Here is a 22,598-nt window from a genome sequence, read left to right as displayed (position 1 = left end):
AGTTACTTTCTGGGATACAGATTAATATCTCGCATACAAGTTACTTTCTTGCATACAAGTTATTTTCTCAGATACAGGTTACTATCTTGCATACAAGTTACTTTCTTGCATACAAGTCACTTTCTGGGATACAGGTTATTATTTCGCATACAAGTTACTTTCTCGCATACAAGTTGCTTTCTCGGATACAGGTTACTATCTCGCATACAAGTTACTTTCTTGCATACAAGTTACTTTCTGGGTTACAGGTTACTATCTCGCATACAAGTTACTTTCTCGCATACAAGTTACTTTCTCACATACAAGTTACTTTCTTGCATACAAGTCACTTTCTGGGATACAGGTTATTATTTCGCATACAAGTTACTTTCTCGCATACAAGTTACTTTCTGGGTTACAGGTTACTATCTCGCATACAAGTTACTTTCTCGCATACAAGTTACTTTCTCACATACAAGTTACTTTCTTGCATACAAGTTACTTTCTCAGATACATTTTACTATCTCGCAAACAAGTTACTTTCTTGCATACAAGTCACTTTCTGGGACACAGGTTATTATCTCGCATACAAGTTACTTTCTCGCATACAAGTTACTTTCTCGGATACAGGTTACTATCTCGCATACAAGATACTTTCTTGCATACAAGTTACTTTCTGGGATACAGGTTACTATCTCGCATACAAGTTACTTTCTTGCATACAAGTTACTTTCTCAAATACAAGTTGCTTTCTCGGATACAGGTTGCTTTCTATTCAAAATGCAAAAAAAACCGAGACGTGATGGGAATAATAGGCCCGATTCATGGAGGAAAGTGTAAAAGCATGGGCAGAACGCTATGACTCTGAACGGACATTTACATTATTTTTAAGATTCACAATACAAGTGCAACATCCACACTTTGTACAATCATGCTTTGGGAAAATGGTAAATCATTAAAATGTCACAAGGCATTCCCAGCATAGGCCTGGGAACCTGTGGCTGGCACTGTTTTCCAGGCCAACTATGGGGAAGGTTTGTGTTTTGTGAAAATAATGGTTAAAGTACTTTCAAAGAAAGGTGTGTATTTCTGCATGTCCTTTTGCACATACTTTTTGTGGTTCTGTCGCGATGCATTTATATCATGTAAACAATTGTGATATTACTTGTTGAGGGCCTGGTTCTACCCACCTACATGTGAATTACTTGTTAACTTCTAAAATTATGAGTAGATTTGGATGGGGATGGTTTGTCACATTTGCATGAAGGAAATCTGCTACTTATGGATACTGGTCCTTGTTAGATTTGGGGGTCTCTAGTTGGCAGAGGTAGGTACCTTTGACCAAATAGGGACACATGCGTCTAGTCAGGGTAAGGGACTACAGTCCTAAAATAACCCCTGCTCAGCCCCTAGGTAGCTTGGCACGAGCAGGCAGGCTTATCTCAGAGGCAGTGTGTAAAGCATTTGTGAACACATACAGTAATACAGTGACAACACTACAGATGGACACCACACAGGTTGTATTATAAAAATAAGTGTTTTTATATAGACTTAACACAAGACCAAATGACAAAAATCCACAATACTGTACTCAAAAATAGACTTTAAAATGTTATAAAATAGCTCAGTTCTCTCAAGTTGTAAATGCGACACTTTACTCTCAATGTACCTTGAATGCGTAACACAAAGTAAACAAAAGGGTCGTAGGGAAGGTGATCTGTCGGTACCCTACACGCAGGGGAGTGGATGCGTCGGTTCCTTACTGCTCTCCGGTATGATGAGACAAGATGGCACCTCATGCGATACTCTTCTCCAGTGTGATGCGACAAAATGGCGTCTTGGTTGCGATGCGACAACATTAGTGCGATGCGTGCACGCCTGATGGCTGCGCGGCTACTCGATGATCTTTGGAGCCGCGACAGGCCCTGCAAAGCGCTTCTCTGGTGATGCGACGGCGACCTCTGTGGCGGCGGCCCGCTTCTCCAGCAATGCGCCACACTTCATCAATGTGATGATGACAGCGGCTGCTCGCTTCTTCTGCGATGCGACAACAGTTGGTGTGGCGTCGACATGCTTCTCGTTGTTGCGTCGCACTTCCAGCTCCCAGCGGCACGCAGTCTTTCAGAAGGCCAAGCACAACAGCAGGCAATTCAATTCCCAGCAAGGGAATTCAGGGGGGAGCTGGTTGGTGAAGTCTTGTATCCCTGAGACTTCAGGCAGGAGGCAAGCTCTAGTTCAAGCCCTTGGAGATTCTTCTTCAAGTTGATAGAAAGTCCTTTTCTTCTTTCTTTGGTAATGAAGCAACCACTGCAGGCCAACCTCCAAACACACAGCACAGGGGTAGTCTCCTCCTTCAGCGTCCTGGTTCTTCTTCTCAGCAAAGGTTTGTGCTTGATTCCCAGAAGTGATCTAAAGTTCTTGGGTCTGGGTCCCAATATTCATACTCATTTTCCCTTTGTTCTCTGAAGGCAGAGAGGCCTTTGCCTAGTCCAAACCAGTTCTGGTCAGTCCTGGAGCACGTTGATTAGAGGAATCCTTCTCTTCTTTTGACAGTGCAAGCCAGGGACATCAGACACACCACAGGAGATGGAGCCAGCATTGTGGAGGAAAGGCACAGGCCTATTCAGGTCCCCGGTGCAACTCCTCCCTCCCATCTGCATGCAGATCTCTCTATTCAGCTCTGTGCTGACTCCTGGCATCCCCCAGCCCCTGTCACTCAAACTCCAGACAAGGAATACATAACCTAGCAGAGGCAGGCTTGGATAGTTAGGCAAGAAAATACCTACTTTCGAAAAGTGGTATTTTCAAACACAGAATGTTAAAACCAACGTCACTAAAAGATGTATTTTAGTTCCCTGAGTCAGTCAGGATTATAAGATGTTATATTCAAACTGCCAATTCTGGCCTATGGGGCTAGGTAGCCTTGCAATAGTGAAAAACGAAAATGGCTGTAATTCACTATTAGGACATGCCACACACATCAGGGCATGTCCTGACTTTTACCGACAATGCACACTGCCCTCGACCCTACCATAGGGGTGACTAATATGTATAAAAGGCAGGTTTAAGGACTGGCAAGTGGTTGCACTTGCTCAGTCAACATGGCAGTACCAGACTGCACACAGGCTCTGCAATGGCAGGCCGGAGACACACTTTACAAGCTGCTCCGGTGGGTGGCACAACCAGTGCTGCAAGCCCAGCAGCAGCATTGGATTTACAAGCCCTGGGCACACGCAGTGCACCATACTAGGGTCTGACAAGTAAACCAATCAAGCCAATCATGGAGTCACTAATCCATACATCAATTTACCATAGGGAGCACTTGCACTGTGGCACTGAACAGCAGTGGCACAGTGCCCAAAAGCATCTAAAACCAGCAAAAACATAAGAGGCATCAGCAAAAAATGGAAGGGAGACCCACGCCAATGGTGCCAGGCCTAACAGTCCTTAACATAAGTGAAATTAACATGATGCTAATAAGGGAAATGGCCCTACAATCCCACTGTTAAGCAGGCTCGGGTAGGAGTTTCAGGGCCTCATAAGAGTATCAGGGGAACCTGTGTGGGGGAAGGGACACTCTCCTCTTCCAGTCAACTCTGTATCCCTGCACCAAGTAACAGGCACTGCAAATTATTGACTCCAGGATGGGGGCTGTGAGATGTGGACCTGGGAGTACTAGGGGCATATTATCAAGGGGCTTTATCTCTGCTTTTTTGGCTTTAAAAGCCAAGAAAGCGGAGATAAAATTATCTCCCTATTACCAAGCTGTCGCTAACACCAGTTAGCAACAGCTAATAGGAGATAGTGACCATCTTGGGCCCCGCTTTGCATGTCAGTGATATTTATCACTAATGACATGCAAAGTGGGCGTGCCAAGATGTTAGCGACTGGAAACAGTCGCTAACATCGCTATCTCCTATTACCAACTTTTGGAGATATGCGCGCAAAGCGCGAATATCTCCAAAAGCTAACACCTACCCAGGAGCAGTTCTTAGCCATGTTATCAAATGGGAGGTGGATAACATGGCTAAGAGCATTTGCTCGATAATGCATGAATATCGCTGACTTTTCAGCGATATTCATGCATTGCGGCCGTTTTTTATCGCATTTGCGATAAACCTTGCTAATAGCAAGGTTTATCTGCGATAAAAATCGCCGATGTGCGGCGATAATTTTTGTCTCTAAACAGGTTAGAGACAAAAATTATCTCTATTGGTTGGTAATATGCCCCCAGATCCCTCTCCATTGTTCATTCCCAATTCCAGCCCTTCACTGCTTCCATTTACCAACTGCTTTGAGAAGGTGGAGGGGGCAGTGGAAGTCATGCTGTGTGTCGGGTACCAGAGGCCGGAGGGCAGTGAGAAGAGGGCACAGCTATGCTTGGGGAGCATTATCTGCTTTCTCCATGGTGCGGAGGAGTGCAAGGGTTGGCCTGCATCCTGCTCCAGTCAGAGTCTTCCGTGCTTCACATGGTGAGGATTTGCGTCCGAAATTTCCAGACCTCGAATAAACAAGGGTCCGATTTAGACCCTGGTGGTCATCTCCTCTGACACCCTGGTCAGTCTGTCGGCCAACAAATTAGGAGACCACTGCCTGTCCAGCAGTGACCTCGGTGCCACCGTGGTGGTTTCTGTGAAGGCACAGAAAGTTTGGAGCGTCACTATCTTTTAGGTGGCTGTGCACCAGTGCTTAATTTGTAAAAAAATAAATAAGTGCCAGGGCCCTCCACAGGAGGGCACTGCAGCTCGCATCACCCATTGCCTCTGCCACCGCTGCCAATGACAGCACTAACACACTACTAATCATCACACTCTTAAAAGTGTAACATCTGCAGCCCCCCCAAAGCTATAAAAACGTCTTGGGTGGTAGGTATTAGTCATTTATATTGGTATTAGTCATTTATATTGTGCATTGAATAAATAAGCATCTATTGTGCTCATCTCTCAATTTGACTGACAGCGCCACTGTGTGGCAGACTGTCATACGTTCCCGTGTTGACAATAAAGTGCCAGTGCCGAACACCGGCTCATATTAAGCACTGCTGTGCACCAAACCTTTTGTTTTTCAGAAACAAACCACCAGAGCAGGAGTTTGTTTCTAAAAACAAAAAATGTATGGCGCCACACCCTTGAGTTTTTTTCAAGGGTGTGTGGGATCATTTTAATTTTTTCTGATCTTTGCAAACAAAATAAAGGGACATGAGACCTTTGACTCTAAGTAGGGCTGGGGGTCTGATGGCCTTTATTCAACAGCCTGACTCCCCTGGGTCGTCAGCGGAAGTTTTCCAATGGCGCAGCCTACATGGACCCCGCCGTCAGAAGACTGACTACGTATGTGACTCAAAATAGAGCAGGCGGACAAAGGGTATTGCAGACAGGGTACTCTGTTTGTGACAAAGTACCCCATCTGCTGAATTCTAAATTAATCCCCATGTCTATAAACAGTGAGTGGTCTGTACCGCCCCAGAGCAGTATTCTTACCAGCAATCTCACTCCAGTTAGCTAATAACGAGGCCCAAATGTCAGTGACGGCTCCTCTGCAATGGCGGGGGAGCGTCGCCCACTACTGGTCTCAGAGCCAGCAAATAAAACGATGTTGTAGCATTGTTTTATTTTTAATTGCCGGCTGTGAGCGAGGGCTGTAGGGAGGGGTGGGAAGGAGGCATGGGAAGGGAAGGGGGAGAGGAGTACAATGTGCACTTCCTAAGTGCGAAAATGTGTTTTTGCCAGCCTTCTCAGTCCGACCAATACACACATGCGTACTTAGGTTTCTCCAACACGGTTGCATTGAGCAGCCGGGCTGGAGAAACCCCACAGACCTTCTGACCTGAGCGGAGCGTCTTTTCAGCTTGCTCTAGCCAATCCCTGCACTGCTCTCCTAGTGCGGGGATTGGATGGGAGTCTGTTCCAGAGACTTGCGGGAAGAGAAGAGGAAGAGCAACGCGACACAGGAGGCGAGTCGGACATCGGCTTCAGGTTAGTAGGAACGTTTTTTTTTTAAATTAATATGTTATTATTAACCCCCCCACTCCCCGCACGTGGAAGCGACCCCTCCCACGTATCCCTCCACCCCGCCACCCTTCATTTGTGACTGCTGTCACTGACAAATGTGCAAGTTTTACAGGAGTGTAGGATAATTTTGAACTGTACCATATTGACTCTAAACATATTTCTTTTTCAGTTGAACATCACAGCCTGGAGAGACTACAATAAAACTTTCCTGGAGACCGAATTTGTTACAGTAAATTCCTCGGTCACTGAGTACACAGTGGCGAGTTATGATACAAACTACAAAGCAAGGATCCGGGGATTGACATCTGCGGGACTGGGAAAGGCGTTAACATGGATATTTACGACAAAAATATCAGGTAACAGCTGTTCCAGTGTATATGATACCCCGAGATATTACATCACATGGGGTGGCATCTCTAAGAGAGTAAATATTTACTTTGTGCAGCCTCAGACGATAGGTCTTTCCTTATAACCCACGTACTTGCCTATGTGATAGTTCTGCGGGTGTCTTGTCTGAGGCATCCTGGGGTGGATTAGCAAAGGGGGTTAGATACACTTCAAGGCAGGCATGTAATAAGTGAGGAACGGCAAGCCCATATATTTTCCAGTGTTTGCTGTAACACTGTTTTGCTCTTAGTAGACAGGTTTTTTTCATCTGCCTTCAATCAAATCAGCGCACTGACAAAGACAGGGGCATCAATTATGGTATGCATTGTTCGTTGTATTTCAGAACCACAACTTTCAGTGATTTTTCCTTTTTTTTGTTCACTGAACCATAACTAACCTTTAACTATGTTTTTTTGTGAATTTACACATATGTTATAAAAACGGAGTCCCCCGCAAATCACTGACTAATTTGTACAAGCTCGCAGTGTCCTAAAGGGAGCACCAGCTCATAAAGGTTAGAGTGGCCTGGCAAAGAGACTTACAGGCCACAATAGATGATGACATGTGGCGCTATTGCTGTGTGAACACTAGGAGGATATCCCTGAATGGGAAGCATAGGCTGATACATTTTAAATTCCTCCAAAGAGTATATTATACCCCAGAAAGGCTCCACAGATACGGCCTTCATCAGTCTGCGGCATGTGAGCGATGTCATGAGCTAGTCGCCGACTTTCTACACCTGTCATGGCTCTGCCCGTGGATACAGGCCTATTGGGACAATATCTTTACCGAAATGAGCAAGATACTGGAGGTCGAGCTAACTCCTGATCCTGCGTTGGCGCTCATAGGCCATTCTAAGGGACTTCCAGTTGCGATCCGGAGGCTAGCAGACATGGGTATGATTATAGCGAGAAGGGTGTTTGCACTCTGCTGGATGAGGGGGCCTCTACCTACCACTGCCCGCTGGAAACAGGATATGCTTTACTGCTGCACGCAAACTGAACACTATAGCGAGTTGCTACCCCCTACAAGTCGCCCCAAAAACTTCTGGGGACTATATCAAACACACCTACTTAGCACCGATCGGGAGGGAGACTCTGATGCTGCAGATAGCACTGGAGAGCCCCTCTTAGGCACCCCTCTGATGATACGGAGAAGTAACACACTGTCGAGGGACTACTACGCACCCGAACCTCGTGTCCACATGGTCTGTTGAGCAGGGGAGAAGAGGTCTGGAGGGAAGGGTGAGCAGAGTACAAATGTGATGAAATACATATGACATGGCCCAGATGTTACCTGTGGGGCTGCCAGTTCACGTGTAACGACAGGTATGGGATGCTTGATTTCTACCTTCACGGGGGGGGGCAGAAGACTGGCTGCGCACGGATCTCCACTGAGATTTAGATACTGTTTAGCCGGCCTATGGCTCTATGTGTGTGTAATTGGGAGGGAGGGGTTCTTGTTTGTAATAATGATAGGTTTCAGAATTCCTAGAAGCTATTTCTCCTCACAATTAGGATGCTTCGCCAGGTTGGGAGGAGGCTTATGTAGGAATGCATTGAGGTATATCTCACACGTCCTTAAACACGATAATTATTTATCCTGTGCAAGTGTTGACTAACCTGCATTCAAGTAAATTCGTCACGCCGCCCAGGGTTGGCGGCTGAAGGGCTGTGTTATTTCTGAAGTGACAAACCGACTCTCTGTTGTATGCTGCCGGCCCCAGGGTTGAAGGCTCATTGCTGTGTCTCTACTGGCGTTCAGAAATAAAGGTTTTTGAAACTTAAAAATAAAATAAATTAAAAAAATATATATATTTAAAAAAAAGAGTTTTTTTGTACATTTATGGTTTTTAATGCTATACTAGGTCTGAGACTTCCCTAGTTGGCTAAATGCTAGCTGTTAGCCTTTAGTCGAGCTCAGTAAGGTTGCTCACGAGCCATAGCGCTTTGCGCATCCCCTGTGGCTGGCAAACTGCTGCAGATTACTGCTTTTGCCGGGAGCATTGGAGTTTGACTGCAACCCAAAACCCATACCCTTCTCATAGGGTGAGCAAACCCCAGCCGGGCCTTTGACGTTGGATAGAAAAGATTAGCCGCAAAGTCTGGGAGCAGGGCATGCCCTGGTCCCAACCCATGTGACAACTGAGCCTGGCAATTGTATTTTTTTTTAAATGAAAAACATATTTATTCATATAGTTTTTATTTTTGAAACCATGTTCATGGTCTTTCAAAAGGCTATTTACAGGTCCAAACCACCCGTGAATGAGGGCATGGCTCAGGGATATTTCTTAAAACATTTTTTTATTTTAGGCCCTCGACCTCTACTCAAACCTCAGGACATAACAGCCAAAGCTGCCTACTTTAGAACTGAGGAACCTGGTTCGAATCTCGGCATCGGATCAACATCCTGTGATTCAGGGCAAATCACTATTTCTCCTTGTACCTACAAAATAATAATGAAAATGTCTTTGAAATAGAGATATTATTCCTGGTTACGCCTCTCCTTTGGAAGGCGTATCTTTCTGGTGCAGTCCCAAGTTTACCTGGTTTGGTAAATCTGGGAATGCGTCATAAACCACGGGAGTTGCTTGGCAACACCCAAGTAGTGCCCATGGAACGCCTCCCTTGCACAGAGTTCTGCAACATGTTGTATTACTCCAAGCAAAGTGTCTTTGAGTAGCTTCAAAAATATGACTTCGAGGTTTAAGTCATGCATGCGCCACAGTGCGTGGTGCAAGCATGACGCAAAGCTCTCATAAACATGGCCCTTAGTTTAGCAAGGTATATGCATGCCTTCATAGGCTACCATGGAAAATCAAAAATGGTTTTATCTAATGCTCTAAAGAAGTCATTAGAGAGACTCATAAATAGCATATTTATCAAAATGTTAGCACAAAGTGAAGTTATCATTTTTATAACTACTGCCTTTCCCATGAGGTAAAATATTTGGGTGACCAAAAATCTTCTAAGAATTATTTATATTTGTTTAGCGTTGTTTTTTCAGGGTCGTTTCGTTTCAAAAACTTTATTCGATTCATAAAATGGATCATAAAAGTTCTGACATACAATTCATAATACCTCATATGATAAAAAATTCTTTGTTAAAAACACAATTTCCCCATTTAAAGAGGCATGATATGAACATGAAAATACATATAAAAAATGATTTAACCAGGGAATATTCTATACAGTGTAGTACTAGCCGTAGGCTTTCCTGATTTTTAACGAAATTCTAATAAAGTTTAACATGGCACAGCAAGTTTCTACAGAGGATAATGCTAGCAGATAATCATACCCTTCTTTATAAGTACAAGGTTGCCTCCCCTTCAGTATTGGTCTAATAAACCGAAGTCTTGGTTCTTGATATAAGGAACAAAAGAGGACCAGATGTATAGTGCTTTGACTATCCCTATTGTTACATGGACAAGGGGGCAGCCTCTCACACCAACCCCCTTGTTTCGGGAATGCAAGCAAAAAGTGCAAAATATCCAGCCTAAACCTTGTTAGTAGGAATCGCCATTGTACATTGAGGGTAAATGTTAAGTAAAACTGAGGTTGGGGTTTACAGGCATAAACAGTAACATCGTCCAAGGGCAGTGGATTGAAAGGTGGTGGATTTAATGATTTCCGATACATTGCCTTTATATCCGCCTTATAGTTACCCTCTATCGTTCCGGGGTTATCATAATAATATCCCAATCCAATCTTGTTTAACATCTTACAAACATAAGACAAACAGGGAATCTGTTTAGAGTTTTCTGAAGCCATGCAATCAATAATAATGTCTTTAGTAAGTTGCAGGTCTTCAGAATTCCAAACTTTACCCCATAACAATAGAGGGGACAGGCGAATCGTATCAGAAACACTGACCATCACAATTTCTTTGTGACAGAAAATGTTCGAACAACCTTTTGGGACTGATAAAACCCGTTTTATAAAATTATTTTCCACCACCTGTATCACAGATGGTGTTTCAATCCCCCACACCCCTGCTCCATAAGTGGCCACAGATAGACATTTTGAGGTATAGAGGGTTTTGAGATGTTTAACATGTTTTTGCCCTAATTTACTACAAAAACGGAAAATACCCTCTATGGCCCTTGTCATGTTCTGGGCACGAACCTTCATAACCGGCATCCAGCTTAATCTGTTATTAAACAGATTACCAAGGTAATTAAAGTTTTCCACTTTTCCAATTATGCGGTTATTTACCACAAACTTCCTAATATTTGACCCTTTGGGCCCACAAGACATTACAAAGGATTTATCAAAATTCACCTTTAAATCGAGGTCCAGCATGAATGTATTAAAGGCGTCTAAACATACTTGCATGCTATTTCCAGTTAATGTCATTAGGACAGTATCGTCCGCATAAGAAAGGATAGGGATACTTTTGCCATTAATTTTTGGGAAATCGCAACCCTGATTTAATAGATACTTTTCTAGCCCATTTGTATAAATGAGAAAGAGAAAAGGCGCCAAAATGCATCCTTGACGCACGCCCTCCGTAGAAGGTATTGGTTTGGTTATTTCACCTCCAGGACCATATCTGATTGATACAGTTGTTGCTGCATGTAACCTGCGGAGTAATGTGACCAAAGGTTCCTCAAAGCCCATATCATCCATCATCCGCCACAACTTATGTCTGCAAACAGTGTCAAATGCACTTGTCAAGTCCATGAAGGCAAGATGCACTGAGGATTTTTTTGCCTTCATATACTTCCCTAAAATTAATGACAGATTTAGGCACTGCTCGTTAGTCCCCTTTCCACGCCTAAAACCGTATTGGGAATCAACAGTAAGTCCTGTGGAGTCTGCCCAGCTTTCTAGTCTCGCTAGGATTACCCTGCCCAAGATTTTACATGAGGCATCTAATAAAGAAATCGGGCGATAGCAACGTGGATCGCACCTATCGCCCTTCTTGAAAATCGGCACTACAGTTGCCTCCTCCCATGTACTTGGGATGGGCCCAACCACAACAGCTTTAAAGACATTTAGTAATATGGGTGCCCACAAACTAACATTGGATTTAAAAAGGTCCAAGGGGACAGCGTCTGGGCCTGGTGCTTTTAACCGTGCTCCCTTCCCTAAGGCTTCCTCAATCTCTATCAGTGTAAGTGAAGAGCTGAGGGTCAAAGCCGAGGGGGGTGCCACCAAATCCCCTGTCCCATCCATACCTGCCCTTATTAAAATGGACTGAGGATTAAAAATCTTAGTAAAATGTTCAGCCCATTGTGCAGCGGTAACCTGCATAACTATAGATTCGTTATTATCACTTTTAAAAAGGGGTCGATTTATGACTTCCCAAAAAAGTCTACTATCTTTTAGTTCTGCAGCTTTTTCAAGATCTTCCCAGGCAGTATTTTTTAGGTCCTGCTTTCTTTTTGCAATAGCGTCCCTATAAGCCTTTCTACTAAGCCTTACAAGCTCTTTGTTTCTTGGGTTTTGGCGCAGAGCTAGTTTAAGCGTTCGGTGTGTGGCTGAACACACAGAATCAAACCATCTGAAGGCCTTTTGGCCTCCCTTCCCCTTTGGTTTTTTAAGGTGCTCTGCCACACAACCACACAACTTCTCAAAGCTTTCAATAACCTTACGGGGGTTAGATACCGTGGCTAGACATGTTTCCATTTCAGTTTTACAATTAACCGCAATGTCTTCTTCCAGTTTTGTCGCGTTTACCTTCCCCCATTTCAATGTCACGCCCTGACTTTTACTATACTTAATTGGGGGTTCCCAGATCCTTAATGATTCTTCTATTGGGAGATACAATGTCAGCACTAGAGGATTATGATCACTTGCGGGATTGCCCACCACTTCCAACTTATCAACGTACTTGAAAAAGCTACTAGACACCAGGACAAAATCAATTGTGCTCATCTCCCCCCTTGTGCCCTGAAAGGTTGGTATATACGGCATATCAGGGGCAAACCAGGGGTCCAACACACATAAGTCATTCATGATGATAATATTGTTCAAAGCATCCCCCTGAAGGGTGTGTTTAAAGTGGGTCAGGGGCTGGGCGTTCGAATCCTCTAGACCACAGACATTCGAACCTCCATAACTGCACAAGGTGCAGTTGAAGTCGCCAACCCAGATGAGGGAGGATGAAGGGTACCTACTGCGTTCTTTACTCACTGCGTCCTCCAAGCTTTGTATTGTCGAGATGTCATGTCCGTTAAAGATGTTATAGTACCAACACATATCCAACTGCACGGGTCCGAACAAACAGGTGCATATCAGCACAATTGGCAGTGGCTAAGGGTACCAGGCAGGGATGCCCATTATCCCCGCTACTGTTTATAATAGCGCTAGAGCCCCTGCTGTGCAAACTCCGAGAGTCCGCGCAACACAGAGGTATACGGAGGGGTGAGAAGTCGCATGTGGTATCAGCGTACGCGGACGACATTATTCTCTACTTCGGGGACCTGGGAGGGGACTTAGACCCTGTGCCCGAAATATTTAACACCTTTAGCACTATGTCGGGCCTTACGATCAGTGAACCCAAGTCCTATGGGTTTTTCTTCTCTGCAGCCAGGATGGAAACTCATCTTCCCTTCGCACCTTACTCATTCCAGGTGGCGGAGCACACCTTCCGTTACCTGGGGATACAAGTGTATAGAGATTCAAGGGACCTGCTAGAGGGCAACGTAGGAAGGGCTATTACGAAGCTGAGGGCACAGGTGCGATTTTGGATCACGCTCCCGTTAGCAGTGGCGGGCAGGGTGACTATTACCAAGATGGTGGTACTGCCACGTCTGTTGTACTACTTTACCGGACTGCCGCTGAAAATCCCTGCCGCGGTATTCAAAGCACTGGACACTCTGTTGACTGAATTGGTCTGGGGCACCGGGAGGCGACGTATTAGCCTAAAGAAGTTGCAGCTTCCCACGTCTGCGGGTGGTATGGGGGTCCCGGACCTCCGGGCATATAACTTCGCATGTCAACTGCAATGGCTCGCCTACTGGCTGGCAGGACGCAATTTGCACGAAATTGATATGTCTGACTCAGAATGGAACAAAGGGAGGGTTCACGCCCTATTGCTACCGAAGGCGGGGATCCCGAGGTCCACGCCCCCCCTTCTCCGCATAGCGATTGAACACTGGAGGCGGGCTGTAAAATACGCGTCTCCCACGTCAACCTACGCCCCTACGATACCACTACTAGGGTTGCCGGCTGGGCTGCGAACACTATCAAACCACATGCTTACAGATTGGCACGACTTGGGAGTGACACAGGTGGGGGATTTCTTTAATGATGGAAAGATGATGTCATTTGAAGACTTTCGCATTACACACCACTCACCTGGGAGGTCGTTCTTGCTACACGCAGGGGTGAAATGTTACATAGCACAGGCATGGGCCCCTGACGGGACGGAGCCACCCACGAACCCACTAATCACGACGCAATATCTAATGGGGGCTGGCAGCCACCTGACCAGGTGGATAACGCATGGTATAAGAGAGGGCAGGGCCATCTCGCTACAACCATTGCGAGATAAGTGGGAACATGACATTGGGAGAACACTCAGAGATAAGGAGTGGGACAGGATCTTGAAGTACACCAAAAAGGTATTGAGGAACCAGAAGTTTAAATTCATACAGCTCATGCTCCTCCACCGAGCATATCTGACGCCTCACCGCCTGCACACTATGTTCCCAGACACTCCTGATACATGCCCGAGGTGTGGGGGGGAGGATGCCCGACTGGTTCACATGCTGTGGGCTTGCCCTAAGCTGGGGTACTACTGGACCGCAGTACAATCTGACCTGGCTAGACTAGTCCCTTCCAAACCATACAACCCATTGGAATATACCCTCCTGGGACTGGGCCCTGTGGAGCGGAGGAAGAGTGTAGGCACACGGTTTACAGACTTAGCCTTGATATTAGCGAAGCGTGCGATCACCATGAGATGGAAGTCCCCCAAGCCACCAGACCCTGAGATGTGGAGGGCGGAGCTAGTGAGGTGGGGGAAGGCTGAAAGTACGATGTTGCAGCGCGAAGAACGCAGAGGGCTTAGGAGACACCCCATTTCCCTAGACTGGAATGCCTTGCTGGGGTCCTTTGAGTCGGGGAACGATTCAGAGTCAGAACACACTGTAGACTTGGGTCACCAGGAATGGGGGTAGTCCCACCTCATAGACTGACACTTATGCGGCGCTCACCGATAGGTAGGACCCATCGCACGAACTACAGGTGCACAGCCACAGACGGCGCTAACACAACAGTGTCTAACCCCACATACCCCTAGTACGCATACAGCAGGTATACTGCAACACACGCTGTATATATGTGTAAGAATGTCCGACACCACGGGCTGGTATAAATGTGAATAGGAAGTGCCTGGAGGGGGGGAGGGCGAGGGTGGGGGGAGTTTAGCTTGGGTGTTGTGATAACATAATGACAAATGAAAATGTGTATATCCTGTCAGTGCGACCATATGATACAAATATGTGACTCATGTACCGACCTGTTATGCACTGCTTCCTATAACTTCATATATCCTGCTAATAAAGAAATTTTCAAAAAAAAAAAAAAAGATGTTATAGTACCAATTGATTAATAACACTGGTTCCGGAAAAAGATGTTCTAACAGCAGTAGTTGGTACCAGTTTGTCTCCACCAGTTTCGAAGTTTTCAACCTCTGTAATTTAATAGACAATGCTGTTGTTATACCACCCTTTGCCCTCCCTGATGTAGATGGAACAGCCAAGACGTCAAAAGATTGAAAACCCTCAATGCCACAAGAGGACCTCGACCACGTCTCCTGTAAACACAGGATTCTATGGGCCTCCACAAAATCCAACCATGCCTCATCTTTCAATCTTCCTGTTAGTCCGGAGATGTTCCAAGATATTAAGGATAATATTGAAGGCCCGTATGTTCCAAGGCCACTCCCCAAAAGATCATTTGTGCTGGAGAGATCTTGTTCGGGCAATAAGGATGTGTGCTTCTCATAGCCCAAGCGAATATTTCCCCCAAACGTGGAGACATTCTCTACGGGGGGAGGAGTAATACTCACGATGTCACCATCAACATTCACCAATACTAAATCATCAATACACGATGTCCCTAGATTTTCCTTCTTTCCCAACTCTAGGATGTTAGGCGCATCTAAGATATTAGGCGCATTGCCTTCATGCCCAGTTAGTGGTCAGTCTACCCCGTCCATACCCATTAATGGGTCAAAGCGGTTCATCAATGGGATATTGTTATTATTATTTGGGAGCCATCCTGGGTACTCTGCGCCTTGAAGCCTTGGTCTTCGAGGGTTAAAAGGAACTTGTGTAAAAGGGGCCATACTTGGTGGTCCCATAAACGGACCATTTGTCTCATACCATGGGACGTGATGATTTTGTGGGCCTTGATTCCTACTCCGGTTATGTGCCCACCCCATATGATTTTTCCCATTTGTTCTATACCCACGATGATGGAGGTTTGGGACAGTCTGGTAAAGATTGGGATAAAAATATTCGAGCCCCACACATTGAATATCACCCATTCTACCAAACCTCGCTTTGCTACAAATTATATCCTTAACCCAAAAGTCTCTAAAGTTGATCAAGATGCAGTCTCCCTCCAGGTCTTTTTTGCTTGGCCCAACCCAGGGGACCCTCCGTACACTTAGGATTTTTGTGGCAGTATCTTCGGTTAAAGGCCTTTTGGTATTTAGCCAAAATTTTGTTTTATTAAAAAGGTCCTCCTTTGTCTCATATTTGTTCTCTGCAATTAATGGGACACCTGTCAGAATTGCCATGTACGGGGCAGACTCCGAGGGTATATTTACATAAATCTGTTTACCCTGTAAGGGGGTTTTACTAGCGACCAGATGTTTGGTAACTGGGGTTTCTTTCCCTTTAGTATTTGGCAGGATTGGGGCAGCTATGTTTACAGGTGTAGCCACCACCGTGGAGCTATTAGCCTTAGGGTCTACAGTGGTCGCCAGCTTACTTTTAGATATACTAGCTGGCGCTATACAAGGACTACTGCCGTTCATATCTGCAGACACTGCAGTTTTAGGGTGCTGTAATTGTATCTGGCTATTCTTGGCACCCTGTTTTACTAAACTAGAGTTATTTTTACCACCAGTAATATCGGTTTGTTTGCTTTTACCCACAAGACTCTCCAATAGAGCGGTATTTTTAGATGTTAAAAATTCTAGTTGATCTAGTTTTAGATTGATAACTTGGGTTTTTTCAATCAGGGGATTCAGCAGGGTTTTTATCGACTTCTCAAAACTAGCCATGGGATCCTTGTCTTGTTTATTGATTGATTTTTTATCTAGATTTGAAATGCTTTTTTCCATGTTCAAAAGCTGGGATCCTATCTGAGAAAGTCTATTTTCTAAAGGGTTTAGAAGTTTTTTAAGTGTTTCCCATACCACAGTAAGGAAATCAACATCTTTCCCTTTTATAACACAGAAAGGCACCCCACTAGTTTCGTTCTCTATTACGAGATTCTTATTATCGTGAGTTACCACCAGTGAATCTATGTCAGTTTCAGATGTTAAAGCCGGAGGCTGATTGTTACTAATTGGTGGTGAATCACCAGGTAACGGAGATGGAACCTTGGAGGGTAACTGTGCCTTTGCGATCTTAGCTTTTTTCCTTGCATATGCTGTTTGGTTTTTAAGCTTCCTTTTAGTATTTGGCCCTTGATGTTTGGTCTCAAAGTTTCCCTCGCTTGGCTCTATGGATTTTGATATTAACATCGTTACCGGGGAACCTCCCTTACCCTCCTTCTCTTCCCCATCTGACTCGGCCATAATGGTATTTGGGGAGTTAGAGTATACTGATGGAAAATCCTCGTTTGATATGGGTATAGTGGGCACTAATGGCTGGTGAATGTCTGCCCTAGTTTCAATCAATGCAAGAGGTGGGCCAATTGAACGGACAGCGGTTTTGGCAAAAGCTATGGGCCCCAGAGAGGATTTTTCGGCTGCTGTTAGCTCTTGTGACAGTCTCCTTGCAGCATCCAGTTCAATAGAAACTCGGTGCTGCATTTTGGCAATCTCTGTGTCTATGGCTGTGTGAGTCCTCGTAATAAAATCATCTAAGGTGCCATTTTTTAGTTTAGATTTGGCAGCCCTCTCCTTATACTCACGGGATGACATAGTAGATAATCTAATTTAATTAGACCGGGTATTAGGGCCAAGAGGGGTAGCCCAGTCCAATCCTCTCAGTCCTCGAACGGCCGCAAACGGCCCGCTCTTTGCCCGGTCTTCGCCCTGGGCTGCGTCCCGCGCTGCGGGAGACTGTAGGGATGATATAGGGGGCGTTATGGGCGGGGGGGGCGGGCCAGCAGGGAGAGCGGACCGGAAGCTGGTCGTCGGTCTTGCAGGGACTCCTGGTTGTTGGAGTCCCCGCGCTCGCAGCCCCGCTGGTGCCTCTCGCCCGGTACCGCCTGAGTCTTAGCTCCTGTCAGCCGCCTTTGTCAAAAGCCCACAGGACGATGCGGCACCTGCGGAGTGGGTGCGGCGAGGTGTGGATGAGGGAAGAAAGTGCTGCTGTGCCTCTGTAGAACCTCCGTAGAAGCGAGCAAGTAACCCGCCTGCAAATGGTAGGAGATGCTTTTCTATTCCTCCGTTGGGCGGGGGGCGGGCCAGCAGGGAGAGCGGACCGGAAGCTGGTCGTCGGTCTTGCAGGGACTCCTGGTTGTTGGAGTCCCCGCGCGCTCGCAGCCCCGCTGGTGCCTCTCGCCCGGTACCGCCTGAGTCTTAGCTCCTGTCAGCCGCATTTGTCAAAAGCCCACAGGACGAGGTGCGGCGAGGTGTGGATGAGGGAAGAAAGTGCTGCTGTGCCTCTGTAGAACCTCCGTAGAAGCGAGCAAGTAACCCGCCTGCAAATGGTAGGAGATGCTTTTCTATTCCTCCGTTGGGCGGGGGGCGGGCCAGCAGGGAGAGCGGACCGGAAGCTGGTCGTCGGTCTTGCAGGGACTCCTGGTTGTTGGAGTCCCCGCGCGCTCGCAGCCCCGCTGGTGCCTCTCGCCCGGTACCGCCTGAGTCTTAGCTCCTGTCAGCCGCCTTTGTCAAAAGCCCACAGGACGATGCGGCACCCGCGGAGCGGGTGCGGCGAGGTGTGGATGAGGGAAGAAAGTGCTGCTGTGCCTCTGTAGAACCTCCGTAGAAGCGAGCAAGTTTTTTCAGGGTCATTAGCGGTTGAGTGGCCATTTCCCCTGCTTGGAAATGCGTCAGTTTGGCGGGATGAGCTTGTTTTTTTAAGGTTGATCTCTAGCTGGTTTTCATTTGTGTAAACCGTTAAGCGGTTAATTCATCTTTGTAGCCCCACTCTGGTGATACTAAGAAGGTGCAGGTCATCCGGGTAGAAGATATTGGATAAAGGAATACCACCGATGCTCGGACATAGAACACCAGCTCGTCAAGGGCTGGAGAGAGGTCTGATTTGTACACATTGAAAAGGATGGGCGCAAGAACGCACCCTTGTTCCAAGCCAATCATTGTGCCCACCTCCCTTGACATGTGGATCCCGTCCCCGACCTTGATTTTGACGCAAGTATTTGTATAAAGGAGCCTAATTGCCCTCTATAGGTTGTGCGGAATCTCCCAGCGCTGTTGCTTTTTACACAGCTTATCCCATGGTACACGATCAAACTTCAATTTCAAGTCGTCAAAACACATCTACAGCAGTGTCCGGCTATCTGTAGCTCTTCTCATGACTGTTGGAAAATAGCCCGCTCTGAAGGGTTACCACACACGTTTTGCCTTTCTCCTCCTCTTTCCTTACTTCGTTTTTGCTGGCTTTAAGACTCTGCACACTTTACCTCTGCTAACCAGTGCTAACGTGTATGTGCTCTCTCCCTAAAACATGGTATCATTAGCTCATACCCAATTGGCATATTTAATGTAGTTATAAGTCCATAGTATAGTGCACTACATGTGCCCAGGGCCTGTAAATTAAATGCTACTAGCGGGCCTGCAGCACTGCTTGTGCCACCCTCTTAAGTAGCCCTCTAACCATGTCTCAGGCCTGCCACTGTATGGCTTGTGTGTGCAGTTTACTGTCACTTTTACTTGGCAATTAAAACTACTTGCCAAACCTAAACTTCCCTCATATTACTCGTCACCCTTAAGGTGGGTCCTAGGTAGCCCATTGGGCAGGGTGCTATGTAATTAAAAGGTAGGATATGTACTTGTAAGTTTAACATGCTCTGGTAGTGACAAGCAGCTAAATTCATTTTTCACTACTGTGAGACCTACTCCTGTCAGTGGCTAACATTAGGAAATCCCTAAAATACCTTAAAGCGTTAATTCCTAATTAGAAAAGAGTAGCTTTTTTATGTTTCATGTCTTTGGAATGGTAATGATAAATCATCTTTACTGGTAAAATAATAATAATAATAAATAATGAGGATTGTAAAGTGCATAGCTACTTCGCAACAAAGTGTCCCAGCTCTGCGGTCCAAGATCCCATGTGCTACCCACTAGCAGAATGTACCAGATCAATTTTATCTGAATAGCCAATTTTTTTGTTTTTTTCTAAAAAGAAGTTCCGAAGTGGCCTGAGGACAGGTAATAGCAGCGAAATCAACAAATTTGAAGTCAGTAAGCTAGTAGACCTGCCGCCGAGGCACATTCTTCTCACTTTCGAAAAGCATACCTGGCTTGCCGAGAGGGTCTTAGATTCCTCAAAGGAGTTTTAAGGTTGAATGAGCAGCTGTATGTACTGAAGAACACTATTGGTCAAGGCATTATAACAGTAGCACAACACCTTAAACACAATCTTCTACTTCACAGGAAGTCAGTGTAAAGTAGCTAATGAAGATCCCATAGAGACACATTTTGGGAGATTGAGTAGAACGCGAGCCGCTGCATTCTGCACTCGGAGCTGCATCATTCAAGACTATGACACTCCTAGGTACAACACCTTACAGTAATCCAGCTTCAAGACAACTAAGGCCTGGGCCACGGCTTTCCCCACATTTTCTGGGAGCAAATCCAGGATCTTTTTCAGGGTCTTCAAGATTCCAAAACATTTCCCATCCAATGCTGTAATTTGGCTATCAAAGGACAACTTCTGATTAAACCACATGGCCAGGTATTTAACTTTTAGCTTGAGGCTGGGTAGCAAGCCGAGAGCTTCAGGAGGTTGACCAGATGTTAGGTTGTTTGCTTCTAATCAAGACATCTGTCTTCCCTGCACTCAACTTGAAACAGTTTTGTTCCATCTACCAAGTGACCTTCTCCAGACACTAGCTTAATAAAGAAGCCATAATTACTGCATCTTGGGGAGGGTGATGATCAGCTAAGTATGATGATGAAAAACTCGTAGAGCGTACTAATGCCCAGAGGGATCTTGGCGCTGTAAGTAAACTAGGTCAGAGAGCCATAGCTCATGTTGGATTTTTGTAGTTTCGGTCTTGTATTGCTCAGAAAATATTTAACCTATTTTTTTAACCTGGGATGGAGTATTTTTTTTTGTCGTTGTATGAGTTGTTGCACAAATACTTTTCACTACACATTGCCTTCTAAGTTAAGCCTGCCTGCTCTGTGCCAAGCTATCAGAGGTTGAGCACAGGATAGTTTTGGATTGTGTTGTGACTTACCCTGACTAGGAGTGCCCAAGCTGATAGGTCTTGTAACAACAGCATTGAAAAGTATTTAGGATCCACGTCCAACAGTGCTTTCAAACAGTAGTTACTTGGGGACAAGACGGACTCTCGTTTGAAAATAGGATGGATGATTGAATCCCTCCAACTCTTAAGAATATTCCCAAAGGCTAGTGTGGCATTAAACATCACTGACAGAAAGTTTGCCCATACAGATACATTTTGTTTGAGGAGTGCTTGAGGGATACCATTTGGTCAAGGGGTGCAATTAGGACTCAAGTTCTAAATGAATCTTCATGTTGGTGCCATATATTCTAGCAGAATGAGAGTATTGCTTGCCGTATGGAGATTTTCTGGGGATGTTGCTGGGGTGTTTGAGCCTGTCAAGCTCCCTTGAGGTGTGATTTCCTATACTTTACCCAGTCACCCTCACTAATGTTAGCATTGTTATTTCCAAAAGACAGCTAGCAGTTGTGTTTCTGGATGCCACTAGTCAAATATCCCAATTTTACAGTTCTCTAAGGCTCACTTCTGAAGTTCTGACTGCACACAAAACTCAATCCTTGGTCAATGTTTTCACAATATTAGGAGGGCAAACTAATTTCCTTGTTCACATTGAACTTTCCAATATGAATTTCATGTGGCTGTATTCACTCTTGTTTTAAATTACTTTCTATATTTAGTTTTTCAAATTAATTTCCAGACGTTAGTGTCTTTTTCCATAAAGTTCTTTTGATCAAGTATCCAATTCCATCACACTTAAAACAGACCCAGCCAAGACCTTTTATCCCTTACAGGGACTTCACCAGGGCAATTTGATTTATCCTCCTTCTCAAAATTCATCTTTTCTATTCATTCCCGGTTTAAAGGTCTGGGCTCCTTTCGAGCAGCCTTTGTGGCGTGTGTGTCCTAGTCCTGTCTGATCGATCTAATGCAAACCTTTAGCTGAGTATTTAACCTTCGGTGGTCGGAGAAGCATTCTCAAGTTATTACCATGTTTGATTCCTCGGTTGTGATGGTTTTGAGGATCTCTACTGCAACAGCCGTCAGAACGTGGATAGAGTCAGCGTTCCATTTTAGGTCTTCAGTGTAAGCGTCTTGTTGCAGAATTCCGTCTGGAGAGGCTATTCTAATGTTCCAAATGTTTTGGGGTATTAATCACTCTTGGAACATGAGCAATTTTAAAGTACATGACTTGCCCATATAGACTACAGTTTACCATGGAATTGTCCAGGTATGAAACCGTGTTGTCTAACAACCCTGTCCATATTGGTGGAATATCACCCAGGAGGCAACCATTCAAGACTATCAAGCCCTCCAGCTCATAGGCTCTCAGCATTTTTTTCCCGATCTTATCCTGACTCTGATCCAGCGCTGCTCCCAAACAACCCTCAAATCTCGTCCCACTTAACCCAGGAGTTACTTACTCTACTCATCGGTGGGGCCCATAGCACCGCGAGTCACACATATACACATCACACTACTCTTGAATCAGTGGAAAAGAAAGCGAGCTGCTAGATAGCGTGGTACCTCATTAACCTGAATTAAATTTTTTATACATTATATACATATATGTACATTTCAACTTTTCCCCTCAGACATAAGGAAATAAGCATCAAGGTACTCCGCTATTTGGTCGATGGACCAACTAGTAGTA

General features: G+C 45.4%; 1 pseudogene across 1 annotated transcript in view; it reads left to right on the top strand.

Moving 5' to 3' along the window:
- Positions 1–22,598, top strand: part of LOC144817818 (uncharacterized) — a 316,434-nt pseudogene that overhangs the window by 264,691 nt on the left and 29,145 nt on the right. The window contains exon 7 of the transcript XR_013606986.1: positions 6,160–6,346. The product of XR_013606986.1 is annotated as an uncharacterized LOC144817818 (transcript). The remainder of the gene's footprint in view (positions 1–6,159; positions 6,347–22,598) is intronic.

Source organism: Lissotriton helveticus, chromosome 2_1 (genome assembly GCF_964261635.1).
Source record: "Lissotriton helveticus chromosome 2_1, aLisHel1.1, whole genome shotgun sequence".
NCBI classification, from domain to species: domain Eukaryota; kingdom Metazoa; phylum Chordata; class Amphibia; order Caudata; family Salamandridae; genus Lissotriton; species Lissotriton helveticus.
The sequence above is the reverse complement of the archived record's forward strand: the minus strand, read 5'-3'. Positions and strand labels throughout refer to the sequence as shown.